This window comes from Acanthisitta chloris, unplaced genomic scaffold, assembly GCF_000695815.1.
Source record: "Acanthisitta chloris isolate BGI_N310 unplaced genomic scaffold, ASM69581v1 scaffold5389, whole genome shotgun sequence".
Taxonomy (NCBI): Eukaryota; Metazoa; Chordata; class Aves; order Passeriformes; family Acanthisittidae; genus Acanthisitta; species Acanthisitta chloris.
In genome coordinates this window covers 26429-36543 of record NW_008690711.1, presented here as the reverse complement: position 1 = coordinate 36543, position 10115 = coordinate 26429, and the positions used below count along the sequence as shown (strand labels likewise).

Here is a 10115-nt window from a genome sequence, read left to right as displayed (position 1 = left end):
CCAGGGACAAAAACTTTACAGTTTATATAAATTAAATGCTCATTCATATTCATTATTTTCAGGAATGGGTGGTCATTATTACAATTAGTCCTTGGAAATCATTATCTTATTCTCCTCCCTCCCGCCCCTTATTTGGCATCGGTCCAACAGTCTCTGGTGGTCATCTGGGGGTCTTCAAGAAGAAGGCTAGTAGTCTTCATCAGTTAAACTTTTCACCTTATCCCTTAGCACATGCACATTATACTTGCTTTTCACTAACTCTTGCAAGCTCAGCACTCTTACGTTAGTAAGCTAAAGCAATCCTAAAATTAGTGTCCTATACATTTGGTAAGATAAAGCAGCATCCTGTTGTGAACTATCTTGATTTACTTCTTCCCTTGTTCACTCAACCAGCCCTTAATTGGCTTTTGAGGCCTACTTTGTTTACTCTGCTGGTGCCTCCTTAAATTCTTTCTTTGGAGTCTATTTCTCGTTATCAATCTGTTTCAGCTATAAATACCTTTCGGCCAACTGGACGTGTTTGTCTTATACCGACAGGTTGGGTAAACCCAAACCTATGAGCAATGGAAGAACTTCTTTCCTGTGCAGTCACAAAGAACTGGCACAGATTGCCCAGACAGGTCATGGATTTCACTGGAGAGGAGATACTCAAGAACCATCTGGGTGCAATCCTGAGCCATGTGCTCTGGGATGGCCCTGCTCGAGTAGGGAGCTTGGACCAGGTGACCTACTGTGGTCCCTTCCAACCTGACCCACTTTGTGATTGCTGTGAATAAGGAGCTGGGGTAGAGACTCATTTGTAACCATAGTTGCAACTGATGTTAGCCATACTTTTAACCCTAGTTGTAGCTCTAAGTTTCTGCCCAAGGCCTGTCTGCTACCTCTGCAAAAGCTAAGCTCTAAGGAATTTGTAATGTCTGCACAAGTGAAGGTGTATTGCAACTCTCAGCATCTCTGCTAAGTGAAGAAAATAAGTGCAAGGCCAAAAGGGACTGATCAGACATTCCTCTGAGGAATTGAGGCACTGACACTGGTTAGAACCTACTCTGAGGTTTGGAAAGATGACCAGAAGGTCTATGCATGCACCCAACAGGAGAGGTGACCCAGCGAACAAGTGATGAAGACTACGGAACGACCACCGGGGTTCACAGAGGACCCTCAATGACCACCACTTCAATTAACTGCACAGGTGCAAGGAGGGCAGGGATATTGTAATGATTTCTAGGAAATCATTAGCATATATACACAAGTTCCTGGAAATCTAATGTATATGCATGATTGGTGAAAATCAAAACTGTCCCGTTTGGAGCCAGGGTGTGTGTGTTAGGAGAGATCCCACACACACTCAGCACTGACATTAAAGGGCACTTAAGTGGCACAGAGACACTCATCTGTCAACCTGACCTGCTTTCAAGGGAGGTGTGTTGTCTTCCAGGAGCCTGGATCAGGGATGTTACTGAGAAGCTGCAGAGCCTAGTGAAACCCGCTGATTATTACTCACTATTAGTGTTGCATGTGGGAGACAGTGCAAGGAAAAGCATCATAAGCTGACAGCAGTCTGGGAACCATTAAGTAAAAGGGACTACAAAGCCTTGGGAGAGATAGTAAAGGGCTCTGGAGCTCGAGTAATTTTTTTCATCAATCCTCCAGGTCAAAGGAGAGGGGCTCGAAAAGGCCGGATGAATCTGGCAGGTCAACAAATGGTTAGAGCAATGGTGCCTTACTCAGGGACTACACTTGGACTGTAATTGCTTGTCTTTGAAAAGAAGATAACAGACCAAACATAGACCTTGAAACCTGCGAAGCTTTGGAAAAACTCAAACTTGCCATATTAATACCCTATTGATAAAACATTTGATATGGCATCACCTGAAGAAGAACAAGAATATGGAGGTTAGGGCAGAAATCGTGAAGTGAGATAGCCACAAGTAAAGCTGAAAAGGAAAATGTCAGGCTTAAAGGGTTGGGTTTAGGTGCTCTTATTTGATATATTTTGTAGTAGCCATGATAAAGTCAATAAGAGCATACTCAGGAAATCTGGAAACGGTATATACTTAGGAACCATGAAAAGTACAGAAATGTGCTGGGTTTGGCTGGGATAGAGTTAATTTTCTACCAGTAGCTGGTATGGGGCTGTGGTTTGGATTTGTGCTGAAAACAGTGTTGATAGTATAGGGATGTTTCAGCTATTGCTGAACAGTTCTTACAGAGAGCCAAGGCCTTTTCTGCTCCTCGCCCCATCCCACTAGCAAGTGGGTTGGGGGTGCACAAGTTGTTGGGAAGGTACACAGCAGGAACAGCTGACCACGCCTGACCACAGGGATATCCCAGACCATATGACATCCTGATCAGTAATAAAAGCTGGGGAAGAAGAGGGAAGGGGGGAACATTTGAAGTGATGGCATTTGTTTTGCCAAGTCACCATTATGCATGATGGGCCCTGCTCTCCCTGAGATGGCTGGACACCTCCTGCCCATGGGATGCAGTGAATGAATCCCTTGTTTTGCTTTGATTGCATGTGTGACTTTTGCTTTCCTTATTAAACTGTCTCTGTCTCAACCTATGTGTTTTCTACCTTTTACCCTTCCAATTCTCGCTCTGATCCCGCTGGTGGGGGAGTGAGTGGAGTGGCTTTGTGGGGCTTGGTTGCTGGCTGGGGTTAAACCACAACAAGAGAGTATCTCAGGAGATGTATTTCATTTAAAGTAGGGAGGCATTAGTGTTATTGTTTAAGGTCCTGGTGGAATCTCATTTGGAGTACTGTGAAAACTTCTAATTGATTGTTCTATAGCTGAGTTGAGGTTGAACAGAAAGGGACAGAGGCAGGTTAGGTGCATCACTAGAGAGCTTGAGAGCCTTTGATGAGGATGGATTTTAGGATGGCTCAGCTTGTTTACTTCAAAAAAACAAAACCAGAGAAGAGATACGAGTGCTGTCTATAAATATATCAGGCAAGTAAACATGAAGGCAGAAAAACATTTAATTTGCAGGGCAAAGACACAAGAATAAACAGATATGTACTATTCAGTAATAAATATATCAGGAAATTAGAAGAATGTTTCTAGTCAGTACAGCAAATGAATTATGAAACAGCTTTTCCATGAAATTAGTAGGGGAAAAAAATGTACCTATTTTTAATATGGTACTTAGTAAATGTATGAGGTGATTGTACAACAGAGCTTTCTGTAGTGGCAGGGAACTAGGCCCTGTCATTCAGGGGGACCTTCCTGTTCTGTGTTACCATGCCAATTCATAGTACAAGCAGCAGAACATTTTGTCCACATTTATGATTCATAATATGGGAAGGACTTGTCAGTCTGATCTGAAGAGCAGGCAAGGTTCAGAAGTCCTTACATGTGCAAAAGTTAGGCTGTGCCACTGTGACTTCAGTGAAGCATATGATGTCAGCATTTTGTAGAATAGAACAGAAAAAAAAGGAGATAAGCAAAAGAACTTTTAAGTGAGATGAAGAAAGCACAGGGAAGTTGCAGATGGCAAAAAGTTTATCACAAAGTTCTTCAAAGATCTAATCATAGGCCTTGAGCTCTCCTTGAATACATACAAGTATGTGTCAAATCACTCCTTGTTTTTGTGCTTTGTTCTGCTTTTGTGGTACATTCTGTTTGAATTTAGTCCTGTGGAATCATTAGAACTGTTGAGAGCAACTCTGTCTGTAGATGGTTGACTTAGCAAAGCCTTAAATTCAGTGTGCTGAACTTCCTTAACACACAGCAGGTCAAATCCAACAACAGGTTAATGTGTAGACTGGTCCAGAGATGCCAGCAGAGCTACTCACTAATGTTAATTTAACTAATGTAATCAATCCACATCTTACCCTCAAAAAGGAGAAATAAAGAAAAGCTGATCTCCTATATGTTATGAGTTAAAGGGGTTAAATTCATTGACATAAGACTAGATTTGTTTCAACACAGAGAAAACTCATACTAGCAGGGAATTAAGTAACATTTAATTTGAAATGTACCATTGTGCATTTTCTGGAACCTTTTATACCAGTAAGTATGCACACTTAGCATCACACACATAATGCTAAGAATTACTGAAATGGAATAATTTAAAATTTTGAAGTTTGAGGCTATTTAGATGTTACATTTTCTAAATACTTTGCTTCAAAAATGTATCTGGTCACTTGAAGAGACTCTGTTTTGCCAGGGCAGCACTGATTCTATCCCCTTTCTCTCCTGGTTTGAGTTGGCAGTTCAGTCACTAGTGAGTGTGCTGTACTTGATCTTCAGTAACAGAGCTGTGAGCACTTCAGAGTCAAGCTTGATGACAGAACACCACTGTTAGTTCTTTACTTCAGAAACTGCTAATCAGTGATGCAGGGGGTGACTCAATTCTTTATCTTCAGTGAATCAATCCTGTTTACGTACAAGTGTGCCTGTGTCACAGAGATATCTATAATTCAGTCATAGCAAAGCTGATAGAATTTTAAATGTCCCCAAACTGATTTATACATAGTCAATGCATTTTCTGTGTTTCATGATAAATAATGCTTCAGTTCCTGCTCTTTCTGTTCTTACTGTGTACTTCACATACTTGTATAAGATTGCTTGAAAATCACAAGGGTTCAGCAACATCAAATCACAGTTTTACCACTGTTTTTTTCTCTCATAGTATAAATCACTAGGTAGTGTGCTGTCATCATAACATGAAGAAGACATAAAGTCTCTTTCTCCAACAATTTTAAAACTTCCACCAGCAGTTTTTTTGAAATTTGTGCTGGTTTTCTCAGCCTAGGAAAGAACTATGATGGAAATACATAGAAATTAAATGGAAATATTTTAGCAACTCAACTTTATTTTAAAGTAGAGTTGAAATAACTAAAAAGTGCAACTCAGGTTTTTTTTCCTTGCCTTTCTGAACATGCACTCAATGGCTCATTGCAATGCTGGGAAGCTGGCTTGAAGGTCTTTGCAATCGAAATAACTAGCTAAACTAACATACCCAAGGTCCAAATGTTCTAAAAAATGGATGTATTAATTTTATTTTTATCAGAAAAAAAGATAAAGAGATTGAACTGATGCCAGGGATACACTCTTTGGTACGATAAAGTCCCACTAGATAGAGGCCCCTCAGCTGCAACAATGAAAGGAATAAGCTGAAGTACAACAGTTTAAAGCATATGCTATAAAAAAACCTATTGATGCTGGAAGAATTTTGAGGGAAACATTTTATTTCACCCAAGTTTGGCACCAGTATCCTGTGCTACTACACCAAGATGTTTTAAGGAGGAATGAAATGAGATGAAGGACTTGATGCTGTACCCTAGCAGCTGTGCAACTGCTCACTTCTTTACATGCCTTTGAAATTTTGGCCATTTCACTGTGAGATTGATCACACTAATAAATTCAATAGTGCACAAAGCAAACGAAAAGGGCCAAGGTTTTCTTAACTTGAAAACTTACTGAATGCTATTTTTTATTAATGATGTGAAGGGGCTTTCTTAAAGGTAGGTTCTTTGTACAGCCTTCCTGACTCTAATCTCCTTGGTTATGAGCACTGCCTTAGAATTTCAGGGAGTAATTGATCTAATAGAGCTTTAGCAATGATTCACAGGGTTCAGAGATAAGCTAGCTATATTCCTGTCTTCCAGATACTTTCTTCCATATAGCTGTGTAGGTTCAAACATGGCTTACAGTTTGAAGCAAGATTTTGAAACAATGTTGGCATTGCTTAGCTGGAAAGGCTTCCAGAAGATACCTAGCTATTCTGAACACTGTCATTTCAGAGCAAGTTAGTATTTGCCTTCAAGTATTGCATATTTTGTTTTTAAGGCAGAAATTATTATATTTCCACTTGAAAGAACAGACTGTTCCTGTCATGTTGAGCTCTACCAAAGCATGTTGTGAAACCCTAACAGATGCAATTTTACTACCTATCTGTCCTTTTCCATTATTTATATTGTTTCTGCATGTTCTGGTGGGCAGACAGGACTGCAAATGGAAACCTAGGTTTCTAAAATGGGAGTGTATACAATGAAAGTGTTCATGTTTCTGACTTGGAGAAAGATTTTCTATCCATTGTGTTTTCTTCCCTCTGACAGCCCTCTGTGTCTCCCCTTCCCTCACCCAAGCCATCCACACCCCCCCCACGAAGGCAGGCTCTGCAGATGGGGCCCCAGCCCAGCCTGGGCTGACACTGGGTGCCTGCTGCAGAAAGAGGTGGGGCTGCCACAGCCTCAGCTGCCTCCACCCTTCCCACCAACCTGAGTTAAGCTGCTGCTGCTGCTGCTGCTTTGCCAGTGGCCGAGTCATCCCTGAGCAGTGTCATCCCGGCATCCTCGGAGCATCCAACAACTGCTGGGCACTTGCAGCCCTCTCATGAATTTCCTTCTTTTTCTCCAACTGGCCTTCTCCAGTGACTTCTGTTGTTTCAAGGCTACTGTTTTCCATCTCCTCAGAGAAGCACTGTAAGTACAACTTCTGATATGGCTCTTTAGTTACTGCCTTTGTGATGTTCATCTGTCTTGTACTGAATAGTAGGAGTTACTAGTTCAGAGTATCTGTGAGGCTTGTTGTGGTCTCTGCTCCTGTTTGAGGTGTTAAAGTAGACTCTTAGGATTTTAGCTTTTAGCTGGATGTAAACATAAAATCAAACCAACTCAAAATGTTGGTGGCTTATTGGCTGCTACTCTGTAGCTAAATTGCCAGTGTGACCTTCCTCTGAATGCTGGTACCTAGTGCAGTAGAAGTGAGGAGAGAAGCACTTCCATCCTACTTTTTTTGCTGGAACCAGTTTTCTAACAGCCCAAGGAAGAGAAACTTTAATACATATTGATACACTCTTGGGATGCTAGGGCAGGTAAACCTGCTGCCTGCTGTAGCTGGCCAGGGAAGTTTTAGAAAGGAGCTAGGTTGGGAGGTGTTTGTCTGTCTCAGTTCCTTGGGTTCTGAAGCTGAGGTAAAGGAACACGTGACTTTAGGGACCTCAGATGCCTGCAACAGTGTGATTACACATTTAAACTAAAAACTATCCCAGGACCCTGAGGCCACATCAAAACAGGCCTATTTCTAGTTGCCCTGTTTCCTGACCCAGCTTGGTATGAATGTGAACTTCATGGTGTTACCTCAACTCTGTGTTCTTACAGACAGTTCACAAAAATGTTGTATTATCTATGGATTATCCTCTCTTTAATTGCATCACTAGGAGTTTCAGAAAGGACATCAGTGTGATAACACTTTGAAGACATCATTGACTAACTTTTCATACTGACAGTGCCCAGAAATATCCTGAGTGGGAGAGCACACTTGCAATTCTGGCCAAGATCACAGTAAAATTTGCACAGTTGCCCCAGATGTTGCCTTTTATCTACACAAAACCTCACATAATTTTGTAATTGTGTTTTACATTCTGAACTGGAAACTGTGGGAATGAGCATGGCATCAACTATTTGACATAGAACTGATTTAGGGCACCAAAATAAGGGGCACTATCTGAGAGTCTTGACTGTCTTCTTTTTCTTCAGACTTCTTATGCTCACTTGTCCTTTTTTTTTTTGTTTGTTTTCCTCTTTATGCTTATTCTCCTGTTCCACTGCACTTTATCATGATAGGAAGGACTGATAAAAAAATCAGGTGTTTTAGTGGTGTTCTGGTCTAAACTTGCTTCAAGGATATGGAATACACTTCATAGGAAAACTTCATTTTTCCCAGAGGGTATCCATGTATAATAATGAGTACATATTCTGTAGCATTTGAAGTTCTCATTATGCCTCCTGTGTTATTGCTCTTGCCATCTCAAATTCTCCAGATAGTTTCTGTGTTTTGTACATATGCTAGAAATAATTGTGCCAAAAGTTTACTTAATTTTCTAACATAAGCCAAAATGAAATTTGCCTTTTTCCAGTCTTGCAAAAGCTACTCAATGAGTTCATAACATGCCTATGGCTCACCCAATACAGTATATGGTCTGGTTTACCATTCCTTTATGACTATCTTTCTGAATTGGATTTTTCCATGAAAGACTGGCTAGTTATAACTCTGTTACTTGTTTACAATAATTTAAAGTATTATATTACTAGGATTCTTTAAGCATCTACTATTAACCTGCTTTTACTGATGATCTAAGCACAGGAGTCTAAGGGAAGAAGTCTTGATCTCAAGGAGCAGGTCTGACATAGGCTATGGTCACTTCAAACTTTTTGTTTCAGGCTTTTGTGTTCTAAACAGCATTAAAAATTTCTAGGTGCAAATCTAGCTCCAGTGTTAGAGTTTGTTGACTTGTATTTATTCCATATTTTGAAAAAAAAAGGTATTTTTCTGTATATATGCATAAATCATCTCTTGGGGTACTCTTGAAAGCTATGTGAGCATGAACTATATAATGGCAGAATCACTGTGATTTTATGCACTTCTTTCAGGTTTCTTCTTGAAGTATGGAACTTGTGTGGAAACAAAGGTGGTATCTTCAGCTGGGCTGTATATTGTTACTGAATTTGGTGTATGGCAATCTAGACTATCAAAAAGAAACTCCTCCAAGCCTGGGTGAGATTGACCATCAGTGCTGGGAGGTATCGTCCCACGGGCTGGTGGAAATGAAGAAAATCAAGGTAGCAGATACAGTCATTGCTCTCTGGGACTTCATGATGTTCCTAAAGGAATCCCCTAAGCCCAGACACAATGAACTCTTCAATGATTTAGCTCAGAACTTCTGGGGTATGTATGTAGACTGTGTGCTATCAAGATCCCATGGAATGGGCAGAAGACAATTAACATCTCCCAAATATTCTTCCACATACTCACATAGAACTTTAGAAGGTAACTATAGGATGTGGTGTTAGTCTGTTGTGTACTAACATGTGGGAATGTGTGGAAATGGATGCTGCATTCTTTGTTCATCACCATGTGCATATACATTACAATACATTAATACAATAATTACAACACTAAAAGTTTCCTGATATTTGGGCTTCAGTCTCAGTTTCAGGGGAATCATCTCTCTGTGAGAAGGGAAGTTCAAATCCCTGACAATTTGAACCCTATTATTCTCAGTAAAACTACTGACACATAATGTGATCTCATGGTCACTGGTGAATCATTAAATGGTGACAGATTCTGGTCATCATGTTCTGGGGTGAGTCTGAACTGAGATCCTGTAGCTGACTGGCTTTACATCTTACTAACCAATCCTAGATCTGTTGTTTCACTTCCTCCTCAGCAGCAGACTTTTTATCTGATGTACCAAGTCAGATGATTTAGATTTTCAGACTGAACATAGAGATTATTTAAACCCAGAATTCCTAATGTATTGCTTGGACAATAACTACTTTTCTTTCATGATCTTGCAGGGTCTGCTTTCACCAAACCATTTTAGACCAAAAGGGGAGAAAATGAAGATACCTCAGCAAAGCAACATCAAAATGGAGCACAAAAGCACAGCATATATTGTAGATGCTTAGACAAATCCTTTGGCATGGTTCGATATTTTGGGTTTTTTCTTTGTATAAAGTACTTAATCACTGCTAAACTGATAAGTACATGAGCCCCTACTTTGTCACTTTTGCTTCCCTGTCTTGCAATCTACCAAATTTGCCTTTTCCCCACTGCATGTGTGAATGCTTTTGTGTTTTAAGTCAACACCTTTGTTCTCTCAGGTAAGCCTGTAAGTCTGAACCAGTGCCATATTTTTGTAGGGTCTCATCTTTTCCAATAATTCTCTTTTTTAAAAGTTAATTTTGATGGAAACCCAATATATTTTTATACATTAAGCAATGGAGAAAATGTCAACAAGCGTATTTTATACAGTGTCTTGCACATACTATTACTTTTACTTTTAAGAATTGCAATAAAAAATAAAAAAATAAGGTGTGACATCAAGCTAAAGGGAAGGATTATGCTCATTGTAATGTCCTGTGAAGTCTAAACTTTGTATTTTATCATTGCTTAGTTTAGGCTATGGATTAAAGTATTTTTCTAAGCAGCAAAGTCTGAATAGCAGTCTATTAATATGTTATTCACCAAACCACTACTACATATCAGTAAGAACAGTGCTTTATACAAAACTGCAAATAAGGTGATAAGACTCCATCCCTGTCATAACAGTTGAGAAGAGACCCATGCATCAAGTGGCTTGAAAAAGTGAGAGACTGACGTTAC

At 40.0% G+C, this 10115-nt stretch overlaps 1 long non-coding RNA gene across 1 annotated transcript; it reads left to right on the top strand.

Annotated features, from left to right (window-relative positions):
• The first annotated feature begins 6176 nt into the window (after positions 1-6176).
• LOC103809098 lies at positions 6177-9630 on the top strand. The gene is made up of 3 exons (XR_624792.1): positions 6177-6430; positions 8381-8777; positions 9308-9630. It is a non-coding gene; the product is annotated as an uncharacterized LOC103809098 (long non-coding RNA).
• The last annotated feature ends 485 nt before the right edge of the window (positions 9631-10115 follow it).